Genomic DNA, 22,919 nt, shown 5'->3' with positions numbered 1-22,919 from the left:
TAAAATGGGGCCAGATGGGCCTGGTCTTCAGTTCTAGAGTCCTCCAATAGTTCTCCTCTTCATTAGTCACTGGAGCGGAAACATGCATGTTCTTCTGCTCTTTCCTACTTCTGTGTTTGGGGTCAAAGTTATAATGCTTGGTGCGTTCTACCTCCCAAGCTGATCGTTTTAAGAATCACCTGGGAGAGTTAGTACCCATACAAGTCACAGTCCTCGTGTGTAGCAATTCTGACTCAGCAAGTTGAAGTGGGAACTAAAATCTATTTAATAAAAGTACTCAGGTGTGCACTTAATTTTACCCACTGATTTCATTGACCTTCCTCATGATTTGGGGGAATGATTACTTCATATCTATAAGTACTTCTAGTGTTCAAAGTTGACTGGTGCAGAAAGCATTACTCTCTGCCGCTTTGCAGATGAAGAAACTGAGGCACAGAGAGGGTCTCTAACTGGCCAAGGCCCCATTGCTGTAAGCACTGGAGTCAGACCCAGGGAGTGTTCCCTCCACCCCAAAACCCCATCCCACGTTTTCCAGTTTACTCTTGTGTCAGATCCTTCCAAGTAGCTTCCTTCACTGCATTCCTACCAAAAACTTCCTGAAGGTAATTTTTCTTTTGATATTGCTCTTCATAACAGGCTAACAGCATCATATGCTGGCCACTGGCTCTTAATTTGAGAAATATGCTTAGTGAAAATACAGGGCTTGGAATATGCTAAGATAGGTTGAGAATGATAATGGTGGCATAATTTGTACATCACAAAATCCCCCATTTCATGTATAAGTCAGTAATTTTCTGTCTGTTTACAAAGTTGTGAAACCACCACCACTATCTAATTTCAAAACAACTTCATTATCTCCCAGATAATCCCCAAAACTCTCAGCAGTCATTCCCTGTTTCTTCCTTCTCCCAGCCCTTAGAAACCACTAATCTACTTTCTCCCTGTATGGATTTGCCTGTTCTGGACATTTCTTCCGTATGGAATCATCCAACATAGGACCTTTTGTATTTGGATTCTTCATTAGCATAAATGGTTCATCCATGATTTTGCATGTACCATTATTTGATTCTTCTTACAACTGAATAATATTTCTCTTTATGACTCTACTACATGGTGTAGAGCCACAAACTACATTCAGCAGTTTGTGGACATTTAAGCTGTTTCTACTTTTGACTTCTAAGCATAATTACTGCTCTGAATATTCAAGTACAAGTTTTTTTTTTTTATGCCCATATGTTTCCAGCTCTCTTGGGTACAAACTCCAGAGTGGAATTTCTCCTAGTATGTCAATGTCAACTCTATATTGAACTTGGAAGAATTGACAACTGTTTTTCAAAACAATTCTATCATTTTATATTAGCAGTATAGGAGGAATCCAGTTTCTCCACATATTCCCCAAGACTTCTTACCTCCTATGTTTTTAACACGGCCATGTTATAGTGTGGTTGAAGTGGTATCTCATCATGAGTTTGATTTCCATTTTATTAATGACTAATGGTTTGGGGTATCTTTTCATATACTTATTGGCTATTGTTAGGTCTTCTAAGGAGAAATGTCTATTCAGACCATTTTCCGTGGATATATTAGATTACTTCTCCTTTTCCTCTTGAATTGTAAGAGTTCTTTATATATTATGGATACCAGACACTTGTCAGATATGTTTTGCAGCAATTTTCTCTGTTTGTGTGGGTTGTCTTTTCACTTCGTTATTAGTATCTGTTGAAGAACAAAAGATTTTAATTTTGATGAAGTGCTTTTATCTACTTATTTGTTGTTGTTTTGCTTTAGATGTCATCTATGAAATCATTACCTAATCAAAGATCACAATGGTTTTCTCAAACACATTGCTTTGAATGAGAACTTCCTTGGGTTTTGAGAATAGAGTGACATTTCGAATTTTGTTTCCTACAAATGAACATATATTCCACCTGATTGATATCTATAGGTCTGCCACCCACTCCAGTCGAGCCTGCATGTGCTGAAACAGTGATCTGGGAAATGATATTTATTGATATCCTGGCTGTGATGCAGGTGAGAATTCTGGTGATGTGGTTCAACTTAGCCTGGACCTTTCCTGATTTCAAAAAGTGTTCAGTATCTTTAGAGTCAAACAAATGATTGTCTTTCTGAGGAACACTTGGGAGTCAAGGTTATTTTAAGACTGTAGTGGGTTTCCTCATTTCATTCCAGACAGAGAAGACTGCAGGTGTTGACCCTGGCGAAGATTTTCATCTCTGATTTTAGATGGAAACTAACCATGCTCCAGTGATTCCCAAGTGGTGATAGTGGTAAAGAACTCACCTGCCAATGCATAAGAGATGTGGGTTCGATCCTTGGGTCAGAAAGATCCTCTGGAGAAGGGCATGGCAACCCACTCCAGTATTCTTGCCTGGAGAATGCCATAGATAGAGGAACCTGACTGTGCTCTGCCATTATACAGAACTTGGTTGTTGACTCTGGTAGTTATTGGAAATTTTTCTATGTATAGGAGCACAAAGAGAGAGAGTGGGAAGTGGAGGACTTGAGCCCAAGAGAAGCTGGAGTTGTCTCGTGTAGAAGGTCAGCTTTGGAGGTGGCCAGGAGCAGGCTAGAATGGCCATGGGCTCCATGTTGTTTCGTCAGAGCCCCAGCTCACTAGGGCTCGGTGTCCACCACCTGGCGTGCCCGACACTGAGACTCAAGGTCTCTGGTGCCAGCAAGGCTGGGCCAAGATAGAGACATTTGAATCACTTTTCTGCTGCAGTTAGAAGGAACAGGAAATCCATTCGGATTCCAGGACATTACAACAATCACAACAAAACCTTGCAGCAGCTAGTCTCTGTGGTGCAATCAGTCAGCGCATTCAGCTGTTAACGGAAAGGTTGGTGGTTCAAACCCACCCAGGGACAAATTGGCTTGGACTCAAGTGATGTCTTAACTATTGCTTTTATGTATCTATGGCGCCCGAAATCTCCACCACTTCACCTCAGCATGTTCTTTCCTCCCTTCCGGTTTTTACCTGGTGCCCCGGTATCTCTGTACCACCTAGACACCTGCCCACACTAAGTCACCTGCCTTGTACACTCCAGGGCAGCTGCCAGAGGATGAAGGCACACGCACACAGGTAGGAATTGGGGGGAATCCCTTACTCAAGATTCGACATCGCAAGTTAGGCTCTATGTCACCACCTGTGCTGGCACTGCCACAGAGCTCACCGATGCCTCCACCCTTTCATTTGGGACTGTCACTTTCTTTTTTCTCTTTCTTTTTTGTTTTTTTTCTTCCCCACCACAAAGACCATCATCCAGTTTCAGAACACTCCTTTCATTTTCAATTCCCTTCAGTTCAGCTGCAGATAATCCCTGTTCTTTCCTCTAGCCCCAATTAATGTTAATCTGCTTTCTGCCTCCATGAATGCCTTTTCGACACTTCAGATAAATTGAATAAATCAATATGTAGTGGTTTCTGACAGGTTTCTTTCACTTAGTGCAATGTTTTTGAGGTTTATCCAGGCTCTGGCTTAAGTTTGCTTCTTATTACTGAGAATTTCATTGTGTAAATATACCACATTTCATGTACCAGCTGATGGGCATTTGAGCTGTTTCCACTTTTTTTTTTTTTTTTTTGCTATTATGAATAATGCTGCTACAAATATTTGGATAATCTCATCTGAACCTATTTCAATTTTTTTTCATTTCTCTTGAATAGATTTATAGAAGTGAAATTGCTGAGTTTATAGTAAGATTGTTTGTAGTAATACTTCCTAAGGCCAACTTGACTTCACACTCCAGGATGTCTGGCTATAGGTGAGTGACCACACTATTGTGGTTATCTGGGTCATTAAGACTTTTTTCATATAGTTCTTCTGTGAGTTCTTGCCACCTTTTCTTAATCTCTTCTGCTTCTGTTAGGTTTGTGCTATCTCTGTCCTTTATTATGCCCATCTTTGCATGAAATATTCTCTTGGTATCTCTAATTTTCTTGAAGAGATCTCTGCTTCTGCTGCTGCTGCTGCTAAGTCACTTCAGTCATGTCCGATTCTGTGCGACCCCATAGACGGCAGTCCACCAGGCTCCTCTGTCCCTGGGATTCTCCAGGCAAGAATACTGGAATGGGTTACCATTTCCTTCTCCAATGCATGCATGCTAAGTTGCTTTAGTCATGTCCAACTCTTTGTGATGCTATGGATTGTAGCCCACCAGGTTCCTCTGTCCATAGGATTCTCTAGGCAAGAATACTGGAATGGGTTGCCATATCCTTCTCCAGGGGATCTTCCTGACCCAGGGATTGAACCCATGTCTCCTGCATTGGCAGGTGGTTTCTTTACCACCAGCACCACCTGCGACTATACACTACTTTGAGTCCTATTAAGAAAATGGTTTCTATGGTACAAGAAACTAGAAGCTAAAACATCACTCTGAAAACTAGCTTTTCCCCACTGAGCAAGTTCTCCCTAGGACTCCAGAAGTTTTTAATAAGCTTGGTGCTTAGTTGCTTACTGTATGGTATATAGGATTAAGGCTATTTTTTCATAGCACTTCAGATAAATCATTGCAATGTGACTTTAAGTCACCTAACTTTTATTAGGTTTCAATTTTTGAAGTTTAGGAAAAAGTTGGATGACAATTGCTTTTCTGATGTACTCTCGAGTTTCCTCACATAGCAGTGTCATCCCTCAGTTTGTATGGGGGGTTGTGATGGAGGTGGAGCCCCAATGTTGAAAAGCAATCTGCACACTCCTTCCTTCACTTAGTCATGAATGCTTAGTGGAGCACTTGGACATTGAGGCCATTTTCAACCTTGTGAAACCACCAGCCTAGCCAATCCTAGCAGAGTTATAGTAACACACATGTCAGGGGAATTTCCTATGGTTTGGACTTACAAACTGATAAGATAGGATGTAGGTTAGAAGACTCTCTTTCCCAGGGTAATCCATAAGCTCATTACTTGAATGGTTGGTGGTCCGAGCCCAAAAAGGATACTGTTCTTGTGGGTGTTTTTTTTTTGACAGATCTCAGGTATTTTCATGTTATGTTTGTGATGCACAGTCTCTCTTAACTATTTCTCTGATCCTTAACCTCAACCTCTCTCTTTCAATCAGATATGGAAAAATCTTGCTTATACTCCTAAAGGCTCACATTAATTACTAAAGGGTTTGGTGGAAAGAATTATTTTTTAGAAGAGTAAAAATAAGTTCTGGAGTTCTAAGTTCACTGACAATATAACCTTTCTGCCTGAGGCTGAGTTTCTGCAGTTTCTCATCCCTGGAAAGCTGGTGTCAATTCCCTGAAACCAAATACCAGGAACACATCTCTCACTGAACAGCTTAGGTGTTTGTTTGCTTTTTTTAATTCCTTGAAGCCAGAAGAACACACTTCATGGTCTAAGTAAGACAGTGTTAACAAGGCTCTATTATAAGATTTGGGCTTCGGCTGGGTGATATGGGGGAGGATGGGAGGAAGCAGGGTGTGTTCCGTATTGAGGACTGTTAGCTCCAGCAACTCTATGATTGAAGTAAAGAAGTAACATCATTTTGTTATGAAGAGGATGTTTGGGATGTTGTAGTGCAAACATCTCACAGTTGCTTGATGGATGCTGTTCCCTGCTGGGTTCATACGTTGTTCAGGATTTTGAGAGTGAGGGATTGATTCACAGAAGGGATTTGATGTTGGGTTAATTTGACTTCCCTTGGCAAGACAGCCAGGCTGCTGCCAACTGAGCACTCACTCTTCCTGAAGAGTTAGTCTCCATGATTGAGCTTGAGCAAAATAAAAATTGGAAAACTGATACTTAAGTTTAAATGCTTATTTTCAGTTCAGTTCAGTCACTCAGTCATGTCCGACTCTTTGTGACCCTATGGAGTGCAGCACGCCATTCTTCCCTGTCCATCACCAACTCCTGGAATTTGCTCAAATTTATGTCCATTGAGTCGGTGATGCCACCCAACCATCTAATTCTCTGTCATCCCCTTCTCCTCCTGCCTTCAATCTTTCCCAGCATCAGGGTCTTTTCCTGTGAGTCAGTTCTTCACAACAGGTGGCCAAAGTATTGGAGCTTCAGTTTCAGCATCAGTCCTTCCAATGAATATTTAGGACTGATTTCCTTTAGGATGGACTGGTTTGATCTCCTTGCAGTTCATGGGACTCTCAAGAGTCTTCTCCAATACCACAACTCAAAAGCATCAATTCTTCAGCACTCAGGTTTCTTTATGGTTCAACACTCACATCCATACATGACTACTGGGAAAGTCATAGCTTTGACTAGACAGACCTTTGTTGGCAAAGTAATATCTCTGCTTTTTAATATGTTGTCTAGGTTTGTCATAGCTTTTCTTCCCAGGAGCAAGTGTCTTTTAATTTCATGGCTGCAGTCACCATGTGCAATGATTTTGGAGCCCAAGAAAATAAAGTCTGTCATTGTTTCTATTGTTTCCCCATCTATTTGCCATGAAGTGATGGGACTGGATGCCATGATCTTTGTTTTTTGAATGTTGAGTTTTAAGCCAGCTTTTTCATTCTCCTCTTTCACTTTCATCAAGAGGCTCTTTAGTTCCTCTTCACTTTCTGCCATAAGGGTGGTGTCATCTGCATATCTGAGGTTATTGATATTTCTCCCAGCAATTTTGATTCCAGCTTGTGCGTCTTCCAGCCCAGCATTTCTCATGATGTACTCTGCATATAAGTTAAATAAGCAGGGTGACAATCAGCCTTGATGTACTCCTTTCACAATTTGGAACCAGTCCTTTGTTCCATGTCCAGTTCTAACTGTTGCTTCTTGACTTGCATACAGATTTCTCAGCAGGCAGGTAAGGTGGTCTGGTATTCCCATCTCTTTGAAAATTTTCCACAGTTTGTTGTGATCCACACAGTCAAAGACTTTAGCATAGCCAATGAAGCAGAAGTAGATATTTTTCTGGAATTCTCTTGCTTTTTCTATGATCCAATGGATGTTGGCTAATTGATCTCTGGTTCCTCTGCCTTTTCTAAATCCAGCTTGAACAAATGAAAGTTCTCGGCTCACATACTGTTGAAGCCTAGCTGGGAGAATTTTGAGCATTACTTTGCTAGTATGTGAGATGAGTGCAATTGTGCAGTAGTTTGAACATTCTCTGGCATAGCCTTTCTTTGGGATTGGAATGGTAACTGACCTTTTCCAGTCCTCTGGCCACTGCTGAGTTTTCCAAATTTGCTGGCATATTGAGTGCAGCACTTTCACAGCATCATCTTTTAGGATTTGAAATAGCTCAGCTGGAATTCCATCGCTTCCACTAGCTTTGTTTATAATGATGCTTCTCAAGGCCCACTTGACTTCTCACTCCAGGATGTCTGGCTCTAGGTGAGTGACCACACTATCATGGTTATCTAGGTCATTTTTTTGTATAGTTGTGTGTATTCTTAGAGTAGGACTTTAAATATTAGATTTTTTCTTCATTTGTAGTCAAAATAAAAGGAGAGGCTGTATTCAAAGGACTTAGTAACTTATTTTGGGAAACTTAATAACACCAGCTGATCTACTGATCTCGAATTGCTTCACCTATGCCAGTAGAGGTTGTTTGGTAATATTAAAGACACATTCTTCCACACCAGAAATGCCCTTCATAGTGTCCTTCATGTTGTGTGTGTTAGTGGCTCAGTCATGTCTGACTCTGCAATTCCATGGACTATAACTTGCCAGGCTCCTCTGTCCATGGGATTCTCCAGGCAAGAATACTGGAGTGGGTTGCCATTCCCTTCTCCAGAGGCTCTGCCTTACCCAGGAATTGAACCTGGGTCTCCTACATTGCAGGCAGATTCTTTACTAACTGAGCTACCAGTTGAGTGTCCTCAACTGGTACTTTGCATAAACCTTGTCTGGAGAGCCCAGGAGAACAAGGATTTAAAAATAGTTCTGCCACAAAACAGAGATATATGACAAATTCAAGGATAAAATTATGTGCAGTTAAGTATTGTTTGGTAACAAAGACATATCTCCACACCAGAAATGCCCTTCATAGTGTCCTTCATGTATAAGAGCTTAGAAACAGTCACATGAAGGTGAGCCCAAAATTTTTACTGTGATTCTTTGATTTTATTTTTCCACATACAACATTAGTGTATATTTTCCTGAAAAGTCAGAAAAACAGGCGAGTAGAAATAAGCATCTGAATTAGTTCCCTATTACTTCCTATTAACAGGTTACGAAAACAATACTTTAAAACCACCAGGCTCCTCTGTCCATGGAAGTCCCCAGGCAAGGACACTGGAGTGGATAGCCATTCCCTTCTCTTGGGGATCTTCCAGACCCAGGGATCAAACCCTGGTCTCCTGCATTGCAGGTGGATCCTTTACCATCTGAGCTACCAGGGAAGCCCAATATACTCGTTATCAGAGTTCTGCTGATCAGAAGTTTGGAAAGATGTGACTGGCTTCTCTGCTCACAAAAGTGATCAGCATGTCCTCCCCACCTGAATAGGGTGATATTGACCATGTGGTGGTTCTGACCATCTCTGATGAGGTGCTGCCCTCATGGTCTCATGCTCCTCTGGGATCATATTTATTGACCTGAATTCTATAACTCATGATTTCTTTCAGCTCACCTGAAAGAAAGTAGCTTAGGATAAAGTCTAGAACTGTGGAGCCCTTGAACTGATCTCTGCCATATCTTTCTCCAAAAGGAGAATGAAATAGCGGAGGTCTTCAGGAAGATATGACCCACATAAGGGCTGAGATGCTCCAGTGATTGGAGAAGAGGAGAAAACTTAAAAGACAATGGAGGCACTAAAAGCCCAGACTGGAGAAGCAAGGTCCTCTCTGTGTCCCACCTCAGGTGGGTACTCTTCCTGGAAAAGAGGCATTTCCCCTGGCACAGCACCTTGGACAACAAACTTGATCTAATCCCACTGAGTTGTTCTTGTTGCTACTAGGCTTTTGGGGTCTCCATTCTAGGGTGTTTGTTTAAAGGTAAGGCTTTTTCCTTGCATGAGAATATTCTTGGAATTTTTGTATGAAATGCAGCTTCTTGGGCCTTCTCTCCAGATGTTTTTAAGAAGCAGCACAATGACTGTGATGTAGGCATTCTTTAGTTGTGCAGCTAATGCCCAGGGAATGGAACCCTACCTGCTGCATAATATCTCTCACACTTACTAATCCAAGTTTAATGCTGCCATATCTGTTTTATATGATACATTCTTCTCTATTATACATAAGAGCCATATGCTCAAAGAAGGTAATGAAATCACCATGTAAGGCAAACGTGGTACATAGGGGAATAGGGAATAGGTATTTGCATCTTTGACGGCTGTTCCTAGAGCTGTGCTTTCATTGCTTTAGCACAGACCTAGTGTAGGATTTGATGGAAACAAGGTAGGGAGTAGAGGATATCGGCAAGAGTTAGTGATTTCTGGTAACTAGTATTGATCAAGTATTTACTGAATGTTGTATCTGTCATGCTCTTGAAGAGGCACTGGGTGAACAAGGCTCACAGAGCACCTGCTCTCAGGAGGATGACCTTTAGCACAAGAGCCAGATGTTTTACAGACATCACATATATTTTTTAATGATGACCGTGATGTATTTAATACATCTATGTTCCTTGCTCCCATTTTGTCAGCAGGGATTGAAAACTGAGTGTATATAAATAATCATACTCTGGAACTCTGATAAAAGAATTGTCACAGAAAAGGTCTTCTAGATATTTTTCTTTTAATATTGGAAATACTGATGTTGGATATAATGTCCTCTGAAATTCAGCTGTAGTTTCCTGGACAGTGTGTTTCATGCTTTGAACAGAGCAGCTTGTGTCAGAAACATGTGTGGTAGCTCCACAGTCTGCAAGTGGCTCCTAAGTTTTTAAAAATTTCCCTATTCTCTTTGGGAGTCAGTTTCCTCATCAGGAAGGAATTGTTGTTATTCAAATTCTCCAAAGTCCCTTCCTGTTGAGATTTCTCTGAATGCATGAGAGACTGAGATGAATATTAAATATGACCTGAGAACTACAGCCAAGACCAGATCTTGGTATCTTCTCTGTGTGTCTCCTGTAGGAGCCTAAGCTGAGCCCAAACACTGAAAACACATAAATGAGAGAGGAGATGGAAGAAAGGAAATCAACAGGTTGGGAGAATGAGAATAACACAAAGAAGGGTATGGAAATGGTGAAGCAGTTGGTTGCCAGGAGAGATGAAAAGAAGTACAAGTTGAGTTCAGAAAAATCAAGGGAAAGTGAATAATGTACACAGCATTATCCAAGTCCTCAAGGAGAAGCCTGAACTGAGCAGGGAGGACAGGGAGAGTAACTTGCTTCACAGTGAACTTGTGCACCTGCTGAGGAGATCCACAGAATGGATCAGGATTCACTTACACTACTAGGAAGCACCAATTCCAAGAGAAGGAGGCATAGACTTTGAGGCTCTGTCCTGAACCCTGCTGCTTACATCTGTAACTGCTCCCACACTGGATGCCCCAAGTAAGTGTGAGCTTAAAGGGATAAAGAATATTTGGAAAAGGGCTGGAGATGCCCATTCTTTCCTTAACCAGTTCTTCCCTGAGGTATGGAGGGGCCAGGATAAGGAGACCCTTCCATCTGAAGCATAGATACTAATAGTATTCTTCTGCATGCATACTTTGAAAGGTTTTACACACAATGTTTCTTAAATATTTGTGAGGACCTATTTTTCCTTATGCTTTCTTAACAACTTGGAGTCCAGATATCAATAAGGTTTATCTGAAGATATCAAAGTAGTGGGAAGAAGAATACAAGTGGAGCATTTCCACGTAATGTGGGGCTCTTCTCAGTTATGGTGTTGAGGCAACCCACAGAGTAGAAGGGTAGGCTAGGGACGTCTCTTCCTAACGACAGTGAACCACTGAGAGGAATCACTGAGGAGAGCAGGGTCTTCACAGGTCAGTGTCAAAGGGAGCAGATGATGTAGGGTAGGCACCTCTTTAAGGAAGAAAATTTGCTACATCCTGGGAGAAAGCAGAGCATCTCTGATAGGATATTTGGATAAGTATGTAGTTGAAATCACTAAATGTTTACAACTACTTTTATTCAGTCAGTGAACAACCACCACTGAGACCCCCTCAGTGCTTGATTCAGTGCCTGGAGTCATGAATACAGAGATGATTAATAATAGTATTTCAACTTTCCTGGAGCTCTCAGTCCAGTAACCAAGAAGTCATGAGAAGTGTAATGGTGGTGGATTCACTGGGGGAAGTGGTCAGGGCTGCCTAGGGATGACATCACTGTTTGTCCAGTTCACCCTTCTTTCTTTTCCAACAACTGGTGACCTACCGTGGCTTAACAACCCTGGTTATCACCCAGGTTTCAGCCTCAAGATAACTAACACCTGGGATCCATGTTGGTTCAAAGTAGTCAGTCTTGTCAAGGTCTCCAGAGAAAATGCTGATATCTGTCTCTACTGTCTATGTCTTGGTCAGCAGGAGAAATAAAGAGGCAAGTTTAATAAGCCTTATAGATTTATCATTGTCATAACAATCAGGAACAATCTGTCTTCTCTCTGAAAAGGTAATGCCTTTTGGACTTCAAATTCTCACCCTGTTTCAAAGACAATGTAAATATCAGTCATAGTCCTAGAATTGTAGGACTTGGTATTTTATCCTTAAATTTTAGATCAAATAAGTAAAGTTAAAAAAGAGTAAAGCAACTTCATGTTTTGCAGTAAGAATATATGGGGGTCTGGCACTGAAATCCTGGCTTTCACATGGTTGATATGTCTTTAGTGCTGTTAGAAACAGAATAGCCTAATGCTCCTTGATTCACTCCTCTATCCCATCATGTTCTATAAAATATAATATCTCTGCTCATCTAGATAATATGGATCCTAAATTAGCTGAGTTCCATGAATGCATTTACAGAGCCCTGTGGGTAAAGCATTGTGCTGTTTCCATGGAGGGATACAGAATGACGGTACACATTCCTTACTTAAGGCAGTTCAAAGATGACTGTTCCCAGTTCAGTCTGGATATCTGTCTGTAGATAGAATAACAAGAGCAAACACCAATAGGTTCAACCTGCTGAAAGGGAAGATGAGGATGGGGAACAGTGTCCTTAACTCAAAGAGGTCCACTGGGCTTCTTTTCAGTTTTCTCTCCCCAGCCACGCTTAGAGAGGTGGTGAACTGGAGCAACTGTAGGGCTTATCTGTTTGTTTTCATTTCTCAGGTCTCACTCATTGACCTTTACTGTCTGATGCCCAGTCTCTTGAAAATCTTTGTCTCATCTATTTTGTCTCATCAGTTTGTTGTTTTTTTGTTTTGCTGTTTCAGGTGGGAGACTAAATCCAGTTTCTGTTCGTTTGTGTTTGTGTGGCATCCCCTTTATAAAATCAGTTGGAAAATATCTATCAAGATCCTGAAAAGACACTTTTACAAAATAAAGAACACAGTCACAAACATGGTAAAACTGTGAACTAAGGAAAACCCTTAAAACTTGACCAATAAGGTGTTAATACACAAATACATAAACAGTTCGTACAACTCAACATCAAAAACCCCCAAGCAACCCAATTAAAAAATGGGCAAAAAAACTGAGCAGACATTTTCCCAAAGAGACTATGCAGATGGCCAATGGAAAAGAAGCTCAACATCATCCATCATCAGGGAAATGCTAATCAAAACTACAATGAGATATCACCTCATGCTACAGAACGGCTATCAATAAAAACACAACAAATGCTGGTGAGGATGTGGAGAAAAGGGAACCACGGTCACTGTTAGTGGGAATAGAACTACCATATAACCCAACAATCCCACTGCTGGGTATGTATTTGGAAAAAAAAAAAACAGAAATACTAATTTGAAAAGATACATGCAACCCAATGTTCACAGCAACATTATTTACAATTGTCAAGATATGGAGGCAATCTATGTGTCCATCAACAGAGGAATGGATAAAGAAGATGAGGTATATATAATAATGGAATAGTTCTCAGCCATAAAAACAATGAAGTTTTGACATTTTCAACAATATTGGATGGACTTAGTATTATGCTAAGTGAAGTAAGGCAGAAATCACTTATATGTGGAATCTACAAAAATATAACAAACTAGTGAATGAAACTAAAAAGAAATAGACTCACAGATATGGAGGACAAACTAGTGCTTCCCAATGAGGAGAGGGAAGGGGGAGGGGCAAAATAGGGGTAGAGATTAAGAGATACAAACTGTATAAATGTATAAAATAAGCTACAAGGACATATAATACAATGCTGAAATATACTCAATATTTTATAAGTGGAATATACCCTTTAAATTCTGAATCACCATATTGTACATGTGTAAATTACATAATAATTTGTGTCAACTATACTTAAAAAAATACTTTTATTTTAAAAGCACCATACCAGTCCTAAGGACAATGTTTGCTTAACTATATGTTGGGGAATGCAGTCTTCACAGCCCCTTGCCCAAAGGCTAAGGGGATGTTCTTCTGAGGTTTGTTGTGAAAACTTTTCGTGAGTCAACATGCCTCTTTATTTTTTAAAATTAATTTTTACTGGTGTATAGTTGCTTTAAGGTTGTGGTTTCTGCTGTACAGGAAAGTCAGTCAGTTATATGTATACATATATCCCCTCTTTTTTGGATTTCCTTCCTGTTTAGGTCACCACAGAGCACTGAGTAGAGTTCTCTGTGCTACATAGTAGGTTCTCTTGGTTATCATTAGTTATTAATTCTCATATCAGTTATTTTATACATAGTAGTTACATAGGACATGCCTCTTTAAAAGCATGTCACCCTTGATTATTTCTAATCTCCAAAAGGTCCTTCAAAAGAAAGGGTGAACATGACTACAAAGCGGCCCAATGGAAAGTTCCAGCTTTGAAGCTTTTGTAGAGAATCTCTTAGGAAACACTGCCCCCAGGCTGACTTATGTTCCCTGGGGAGCCAGGGAGAGAAGCCAGACACTTCAGATCCTTAGGTTACAAACCAGGCACTGAAGGAAGAATAGAAATTCCCAAACCCTCTCTCAGAACCTCATCTGTTGCTCCAAAAGAGATCCCAGAAATTCCTCCTCTTGGTGGTTTAAAATGATCCTGTGCCTTAGTTACTAAGCAGGGGACACAGCACTAGACACTACTGTTTGTCGGTTGGGAGTGTGGCCATGCCAGTTATAGAAGAGAAAAGAAAGTAGGGAAAATCAGGTGAGATATTAGAAATATCTGTCCTCCCCAGGCTGGAAGAGGCACAGGTCACACAGGTCTCTCTGAGTTCAAGAACTCTGGTGTTTTTGCAGTAAAGGAATAACCTGGTCTACTCCCTTTCCAGGGGAAAATGGGAAATGCAACTGGCCTGAAATAAAGTATTCTGGTTGGTTGATTAGGGTCTTAATCCTCATAAACTATGATGGCTGTCAAATCACAGTCTGGCATTAGAAAGGAATGCAGCATTTTTATTCCCCAAAGCAACTTAGAAGGGGAGCAGGAACATTTATCTTCCAGGAAAATGAATCTAGGAAATGCCCCCCAAAGTACACACAAACTACTGAATATATATTTAAATGGTCTGTTATTAACCATTAGGGCTTCCCAGGTGGCTTAGTTGATAAAGAATCTGCCTGCAATGCAGGAGACCCAGGTTCAATCCCTGGTTCTGGAAAATCACCTGGAGAAACAAAAGGCAACACACTCCAGTATTCTTGGCTGGGAAATCCCATGGACAGAGGAGGCCGACGGGCTATAGTCCATGGGGCTGCAAGAGAGGGACACAACTTAGCAACTAAACTACCACAATGAACCATTAACTGTCAGGGGAGAGTACAAACTCAGTCCCCTATTGCCACAAATTATGCATTGGAGTTTCCCAAATTTGGGGAAATCAAAGCATTCGGCACATCTGGAGTGCAATAGATAAAACTTCATTTTTTGGAAAACCACTTTCCTGATCACGAGATCTTTGACTCCCCCCAACCACCCCCCAGCTACTCCCCTACCCTCCATGACACTAATGCAAGATAGCAATAATAGAAGAAATTGGGTGAGGAACAACAGAGTATGTGTGAAAACTCTCTACTATGTGCTCAATTTACCTGTAAACCTAAATCTGTCCTAAAAAGTAATGTCATTAATTTTTTAAAATGTAAGGATACAACACCTCAAATCAAAGTGTTGGTGGCATCGTGTAAGGGCATACTCAATACTAGCTGCTGATGTGCACCAACCTGAAGACTGACCATGGTGACTCCCACGTCTGTGCCTTCAGCCTCTGCAGCCTGGCAGTTCTCCTGGAATCCGTGTGGAATCATGCAGGTCAGGGTAGTTGCAGGGCTGCAGATAGTGCAGAGACCAGTTGCACCTGATGAGGGCGGGGAGAAACCATCCTGGGGCCAAACAGTGAAGATCGAGGACTGCTGAGTTTCAGCAGCTGCCCCGCCTGCGTCTACAGAGCAAAGGACAGTCAGAAAGGGAACTGAGAGCTACCTCTTGAGGTTGCTGCCTGGAGGATAAAGGCAGCAGGGGAGGCTTTGGTCAAGTCTGAGACTTGGAAGCAGGAAAATAAGTTGAAGTATGACTGGAACGTTCCGTGGTGGCTTCAACCACCAGTTTCCCAATTAACAGTCTTGCTCGCATACGGTACTCACAGAGCAGGATTATAAAATCTTATGCTGTTGACACGGGGTGAGAACGAGCTCCCCAAGCCCTCCCTCCCGTGCTGAAAACACAAACAACACAGCGCTGAGTTTTAACAAACGGACATCTGGGCGCTGACACCAGCGAGCTGCCCTCGACGCCCCCAAGCAGGGCGCACGGCCCTCGCCGCCTCGGGAGCCCCCGCCCAGGTGACAGGCGACGACACAGCCTCTCCGGCTGGAGCCAGCCCCTCTTAGTATGTGCATCCCCCTTTGCGGAATGGGAGGGTGTGAAAGGCTTTCAAACGTGGCCGATGTCCAAAACTTTAAAACTGGCCGCTGAATCATATAAACGTCGGGAGAATGGAAACGTCTAGAGGGCACCCCGTGGGCGCTGAGCTCCCCTCTCAATGAGAGGGCGCCGCCGTCTTGGGGACGCGGGTGGGCGGGGAGGGGGTGAACCCAGAAAGCTGAGGAAGAGAAGGAAGGTTAGGAAGGAAACAGCCCAGAAGAGACACTGTCAGCTGCTCACACCCGACCACACCCCGCGGGGCGCCGGCGGCGTGGGTGCTCGCGGTGCGACGTGCGGGGCTGCTGTCGCTTTGGCTTCTATCCGGTTCCCAACACAGAAAGGACGTTCTGTCCCCCAACGAAGCTGGCAGCGCCCCCGCGATTCTACTACGCTTAGACCTGGGGTCCCAGGAAGGGGACATCCCACGAAGTCCGAAGGGCTCTTCTGGGGACATTCAGCGCTCCCAGGGCAGCGGGAAGAGGACAACGGCAGAGAAAAGGAACTTTTTTTTCTGGCGAGAATTTTACTTCTGGGTAGAAAACTCTAGAAATGCCGGCAGAGCAGGTGCATTTGGAGGAGGCCCCAAAAGCCCTTCCCTGTTGTTCACCCCGAATGGGTTTCTTCTCATTGGACGAAGTCCAAACCTGAAGAGAAGGCTGCGGGCCGGCGAGTCAAGCGACCCCTGGCGTCGTGGAGGAAGCTGCTCCGGGCGGGGTGACGAGAGCGCCGGGCGGGAGGCGGGTCCTGGGCCGGCGCGGCTGCGCCAGGCCTGGTTCAGCGGCGGGAGTAACCGGCCGGTGGCGGTTCCATGGTGTAATGGTAAGCACTCTGGACTCTGAATCCAGCGATCCGAGTTCGAGTCTCGGTGGGACCTTTCTCTTTAGACTGAGTCAAGTGTCTTTTACGCGCTTAGCGGGAACTCAGTCTCCACCTGAAAGCGAACTCGCGCCTCAAATGCGCGCTGAGTGGACCTGCTTTCCCGCCCCAGTGTCCCCCTCCCTCCTGCTCTCGTGACCAGAACGTCTGGGTCCCGCGAAGGAGGCCACACGTCCCCGGTGCTTTGCCGCCTCCCCCTCAGCAGCCGAGGTCCCGGAAACCTATTATCCGAGCTGTGCAGGTCGGTGATCCACCGGGAGGTAGCGGGCAGGTGGGAGTCGAGCCCGGGGCGTCCCCGCTGGACCTAAAGGCTCTGCTCATCGCTGGCCATCGGAGGCCCGGCCCCGCCAAGGGGCGCAACGACCGAGCCACTGCCACCCCCACCCCATCGGGTCACCCTGGGTCTCCAGGGTGAAAGGCAGAAGCTGGCTCACTGAGGGCGCTTCTCACCGCAGTCTTGTCCCTGTGAATAAATGGTCGCGGGGGCTGTGATGTCATTGATCAGCCAGGTTGACAGCTTTCCGGTGAGAAGAACTGTATTTTAACTCACTTGCCCAATTCAATTTCGAGTTTTAATTGATCCTATTTCAATTTACTTTGATTTATTCGATGATTTTTTTTTTTTTTTTTTTTCAGAATTTCTCGCCCCTACCTCTCCGCTGAACACGAAAAGCCGCTCGCTGCTAGGCTAAGATTTGAACCTTGATTCCAGGAAATCTAGTCCTTTCCTCCCAAGTTCAGACAGAAAGAGGAGCCAGGGCCACGGATCCAGCATCTTTGGAGACCGAGGGTCCTTTATCCACCTTCATCCTGGCCTTTGAGACACCTGCGGATTTATAGTCAAGGCTAGACTATAGTGAATATACCTTACTTAGTTAGATTTAAGTTGGAAGCTACATCCAATTTTATTGTTATAAAATTAAAATAAAGCAACAATTTATGTATACTCAGGACAACAAATCCCAAAATTGCTTTCCCCAATATCGTTGTTGAGGACGACAGAGGATGAGATGGTTGGATGGCATCACCGACTAGGTGGACATGAGTTTGAGCAAACTCCGGGAATTGGTGATGGACAGGGAAGCCTGGCCTGCTGCAGTCCATGGGGTCGAAAAGAGTCAGACAGGACTGAGTGACCGACAGGACTGAGCGGTATTCAGCGACTGAATACTGTTGTTAGCGGTATTTTTGCTATTATGTATTGTTTTGTCTATGCAATGTGGGAAAAAGTGAAGGACTTTCTGGAATATCCTATTTCTATTACTCCCAGTAGTACCCTTGAAAACAAAAAATGCTTGGTGTTAGAGAAAGAGATTCACTTAAAAGATAGATATTCAATAAAAACCCTGTAGTTCCGAATTGGAATTGGGTGTGTGTGAATATTTGTGAATTCATAAATACATACAAATACATTCAATACATACAAATACATTCCTTGGGGCTAGAGTAAAGAGCGTGAATTGTCTGCAGCCGGGCTGGAGGGAATGGAAGATGAAAGTAGTGTTCTGAAACTGGATTATTGTACCTGTGATGGGGCAAGAAAAGAAAGAGAAGGAAGGAAGGAAGGAAGTGATAGCTCCGCAAGAAAGGGTGGAGGCATCGTGAGACCTGGCATTGCGGTGCCCCTGCAGGTGGTGACATAGCGCCTGATCTGCGACGTCATAGCTTGAGTAAGGTTCCCCCTCCCCACCCCCCAACCCCCGGTGCGTGTGTCTTCATCCACTGGGAACTGTCCTGGCAGGTTCAAGGCAGATGGATTAGTGAGGGCAGGCCTCAGGGTGGCGCAGAGAGATCAACGCCACCAGGTAAAAACCAAGAGGAAGAAGCATGCGGAAATCAACAGCCTGGGGATTGCGGGTGCTGGGGAGGAAGTGAAAGGTGCATAAAACTAACGGCTGAGACATCGCTAGATTCAAAGCCGAGTTCGTCCCTGGGTGGGCTCGAACCACCAACCTTTCGGTTAACAGCCGAACGCGCTAACCGATTGCGCCACAGAGACCAACTGTTACAAATGCCTCCTGTAATGTCCTGCAATCAGAATGGATTTCCCCCGTCCCTTCCAATTGCCTCGGAAAAAAGATTCAAATGTCTCTATTTTGGCCCAACCTCGTGGGCACCAGAGACGCTGAATCTGGGCGCCCAGCACGCCAGGCGGCGGACCCGGAACCGGAGTGAGCTGGGGCTCGGACGCAACAACGCGGAGCCCACAGCCATCCTCGCCTGCTCCTGGCCGCCTCCAAAGCTGCCCCTCTACCCGAGACAGTTGCAGCTTCTCTCGGGCTCAAGCCCTCACTTCCCACTCGTGATCGGCCTCACAGGTCGCGCTCACGGCACCTGCCCCGGGGCCCTGGGGGTCGCACGGGGGGCCAGGACAGCAACTGGCTGTGTCCCCACGGCACTGCCCCTTCTCGGCGCCTCCAGAGAATAAATAACTCCACGGGGCCCGACCTGGAGTTGGTTCACCATGCCAGGAACGGGGCCTGGCATCCAGCAGTCGCCCAAGAAATGCTGAGCGGTGGACGCATTCCGTCTCAGCTGCTGGGAGTGGTCGGTAGATCGAGAATTCTTATGACACCTGCAAGTTTTCAGTCCTAGAGAAACCTAGCTTTTTCAGGTCGGTCGTTCTTCAAAACCTTTTTTTCTAGCAGGTGATTTTAGGAACAGATAAAAGTTCTAGAAAGGCCAAGAGGGCACCACCTGGACCGGCTCGGAGCTCCCCACCCAAGAGGGTTCCGCGCCTTGTTGGCTTGGGTCTGAATTCGTACCCTAATAAGGAACGGGCTTCTCGTGGCTGATCACCGCCAGCAACATCGTGTGGTTCTACCTTTTGGACTTGGTGGCTTGTCCCCTACTGCCCACCGAGCAGGTGGGTGGGATAGCGAAGCTGACACCTCGCCAGAGAACTCAAGCTCTGAAGCAGCCCAGACCCCGCCCGAAGCCCCCAAGGCCTGGAGTCAGCTTCCCCTTCAGCTTCGGCCTAGCTGGGGCTCTAGGTGCCCCCCGGAGGAGAGTGCCTGCCGCACCGTAAATAACCTTCTCGGCTGTCTAATCCGGGGCATTTGGCTGAGCTAATAGGAATCCGCCCTTTTCTGGCCTCAGGGGTCCCCGAGGCATCGCCCTATCCCTGCTGATTGAATTTGCTTGCAAAGAGAGGCTCCCTGCCTATCTCCATTTCTCTGGCCTAGGCTGTGCATGCTGATCCAAGACTCAAGGGTTACTGGTGACCCAAAACAGGTAACCTCCTGTCTGTCTTTCTCTTTGCAGATGGGTGCTCCTGTACATAGAAAAATCCCCAAGGACACAAGGAAATTACCAGAGTCAACAACTGAATTCTGCATAATGGGTACACTACAGGCAAAAATCAGTTGTGTTTCTATGCAATAGGAGTGAAAAATCTGGAAAGGAAATTAAGAAAACAATTTCACTTGCAATATCACTTAATTAATTACTAAGGGAGATGAAAGACTTGAACACTGAAAACTGCGAAACATAGCTGCAAGAGATTAAAGAACCCCTAAGGAAATGGAAAGACAGCCTCCACGTATTGGAAGATTCAGTGTAGTTGAGATGCCAGTACTACTCGAAGTGATCTGCAGAGTCAGTGCAATTCCTATCAAAAATAATCCTCTGCATTTTCTAATTGGTCCTTGTTAATCCCGTGCAATACAGTTCATTTCAGAAATTGTCGATTTCATCACTTAGACTGGGTCTTTGTTTATGTTTGCGTGTGTCTACTTAACTGTTTGAACTTACAGAACGTTGTTGTTGTTCAGTCCCTCAGTCATGTCCGACTCTTGGCGACCCCATTGACTGCAGCTCATCAGGCTTCCCTGCCCTTCATTACCTCCTGGAATTTGCTCAAACTCATGTCCATTGAGTCAGTGATACCATCTCATCCTCTGTCGCACCCTTCTCCTCCTGCCCTCAATCCTTCCCAGCATCAGACAGTGGAAACAATAGCTGACTTTATTTCTCTGGGCTCCAAAATCAATGCAGATGGTAATTGCAGCCGTGAAATAAAAAGACACTTACTCCTTGGAAGGAAAGTTATGACAAACCTAGATAGCATATTAAACAGCAGAGACATTACTTTGCCAACAAAGGTCTGTCTAATCAAGGCTATGGTTTTTCCAGTGGTCATGTATGGATGTGAGAGTTGGACTATAAAGAAAGGTGAGCGTTGCAGAATTGATGCTTTTGAACTGTGGGGTGGTGTTTGAGAAGACTCAACTTGAGAGTCCCTTGGACTGCAAGGAGATCCAACCTGTCCATGCTAAAGATCAGTTCTGGGTGTTCATTGGAAAAACCGGTATTGAAGCTGAAACTGCAGTACTTTCGGCCACCTGATGCGAGGAGACCCGAGTGTGATTTGCAGGTTAAGAAGATTCCCTGGGGAAAAAAATAGCGACTCACTCCAGTATTTTTGCCTTGAAAAATCTCACAGAGAACCCTGGCAAACATACACTCCAGGGGAACCATAAGAATCAGATACAACTTAGTGACTAAATCACCGCCAAAGAAAAACAGATTGTTTGTAGTTATTACTTAGTTATCAGGGGAAAGCGCGCACACAGTCCCCCACTACCATAAATTACACAGCCGAGTTTCCCCTATTTGAGGAAATCGCAGAGGTCAACACACCCGGAGTACAATGGGTGAGCCTCGCCCTGGGAGAACCACCTTCTTGATCATGGTATCTCCTCTGCCAGGTAAGTATGAGTTAACCTTCCCCCTGCCCCCGGCACAGCCTTAGACACGTTCACTGTACACAGACGCTGACTTTGCCGTTGCCCCGCAATTCTTCCACTATCCTCCGCACCCTCTCCTTTCCCACGCCTCTCAGTCCCTCCAAATAACTCTTCTAAAAAAAAAAATATCGAACAAAATCTCAGGAAAATTTCCGTAACCCGGGAAGTGGCTCGCCGGGAACAGGGAGAAGCAAAGGCTTTCTCAGGATCACAGTAGTTCACAAACCAGAAAGGGAACACACAGTTATTGTGCACCTGCTGTCCGCCATGCTCTTCCTAAGCGAGCTCCTAGTGCACTATAACCCCTTCAGCCCTCCCAGGCACCCTCTCAGGTAGCTGTGGTGTCCCATGGCGGAGCCGAGGGCACTGAGGATCAGCAGGTCCCTTCCCTGGGCCCAGACTCCTGGCCACTGGCAGGTGGGACACTGACCTCTCCTGGGCCCGACTCCCTGGCTCAGGCTCTGTCCTCTCCTCTCAGCAGTCAGACCATCAGTGACTCAGAGAGGATGTTGCTCACGTTTTTCTCTTTGCCCTAACCAAATGATTTGCAACTATCTTAATCTTCAACAGAAAGTTGCCAGAGGGCTGCAGAGAAGCCCTGCGGTCCCTCACTCAGACCTGCCAGCTCCCAGCCCCTCTGTGCACTGTGTCCCAAGGGCAGAGCCAGGGGCTCCCCAGCCCCTCCAGGTGGAGCCACAGCTCCATGGGGCTCTCTCTGGGGATCAGCCAAGGTGAGTGTCCACGCCGCTCCCCACTCCTGCCCCCAGGTCACCTGCTGTCACGACGGGTCCAGGTAGACCTTGAATTTGGCTGTGCTGAAGCCATTGAAAACTCTGGAGCTCTATCTCAGAGACACTGACCGCCAGGTGTGGGTTCCCGTGAAGAGGATGAGTGAGGCTCAGACACGTGACTCAGATATGTGTCTGAGATGTTTGTGAGTGTGTGATATGGCCCAGTCCTGGGAGTCCATTGTTCACAATGGGCCAGGAAAGGCCAAATCCCCACAGATGGATTGAGATGAATGAATAGAATATCTAACTATACAGCATCCATCCTGCGTCTGGGTTCACATGATAACCTGAGGACAGTGTGAATAGCCATTATGCAGCCATGCGGGTACAAGTAGTCAGGCCTACCCTGTCCTCTCTGTACAAGGAGAAACCCTTCAGAAACAACACAGACACTTGATTTTTAAATTATATCTTGATCTTCTATTGGAGGCTCTTCCCCACACTAACAATATTGGGCAGTATTGTTGATGATTATTAAAATGTTTGGTTATTATATATTCTGTCAACACAAAGAATATTCAAAGCATAGGTTTAATAAAACCCATTCTCAAGAAAGGCAAATAAAATTAGATGATGAAATTACACAGTGCTAATTAAAGACAATCCTAGACATCGATTCATAATAACATTGGAGAATATTAGTTTTGACAGTACTTTCAAACACCAAATTTGT

At 44.6% G+C, this 22,919-nt stretch overlaps 5 non-coding genes across 5 annotated transcripts; 2 read left to right on the top strand and 3 right to left on the bottom strand.

Annotated features, from left to right (window-relative positions):
* Positions 1–2,814: 2,814 nt before the first annotated feature.
* Positions 2,815–2,888, top strand: TRNAN-GUU. Its single transcript has one exon. It is a non-coding gene; the product is annotated as a tRNA-Asn (tRNA).
* Positions 2,889–14,718: 11,830 nt separating this feature from the next.
* On the bottom strand, positions 14,719–14,874 carry LOC122437568. The gene has a single exon (XR_006268376.1). It is a non-coding gene; the product is annotated as a U1 spliceosomal RNA (small nuclear RNA).
* Positions 14,875–16,633: 1,759 nt separating this feature from the next.
* Positions 16,634–16,705, top strand: TRNAQ-CUG. Its single transcript has one exon. It is a non-coding gene; the product is annotated as a tRNA-Gln (tRNA).
* A 1,927-nt stretch (positions 16,706–18,632) lies between these two features.
* TRNAN-GUU lies at positions 18,633–18,706 on the bottom strand. The gene has a single exon. It is a non-coding gene; the product is annotated as a tRNA-Asn (tRNA).
* Positions 18,707–21,260: 2,554 nt separating this feature from the next.
* LOC122437562 lies at positions 21,261–21,424 on the bottom strand. The gene has a single exon (XR_006268370.1). It is a non-coding gene; the product is annotated as a U1 spliceosomal RNA (small nuclear RNA).
* Positions 21,425–22,919: the final 1,495 nt, after the last annotated feature.

This window comes from Cervus canadensis, chromosome 2 (genome assembly GCF_019320065.1).
Source record: "Cervus canadensis isolate Bull #8, Minnesota chromosome 2, ASM1932006v1, whole genome shotgun sequence".
Taxonomy (NCBI): domain Eukaryota; kingdom Metazoa; phylum Chordata; class Mammalia; order Artiodactyla; family Cervidae; genus Cervus; species Cervus canadensis.
Note: the sequence above shows the minus strand (reverse complement) of the source record. Positions and strands in the feature narration are given on the sequence as shown.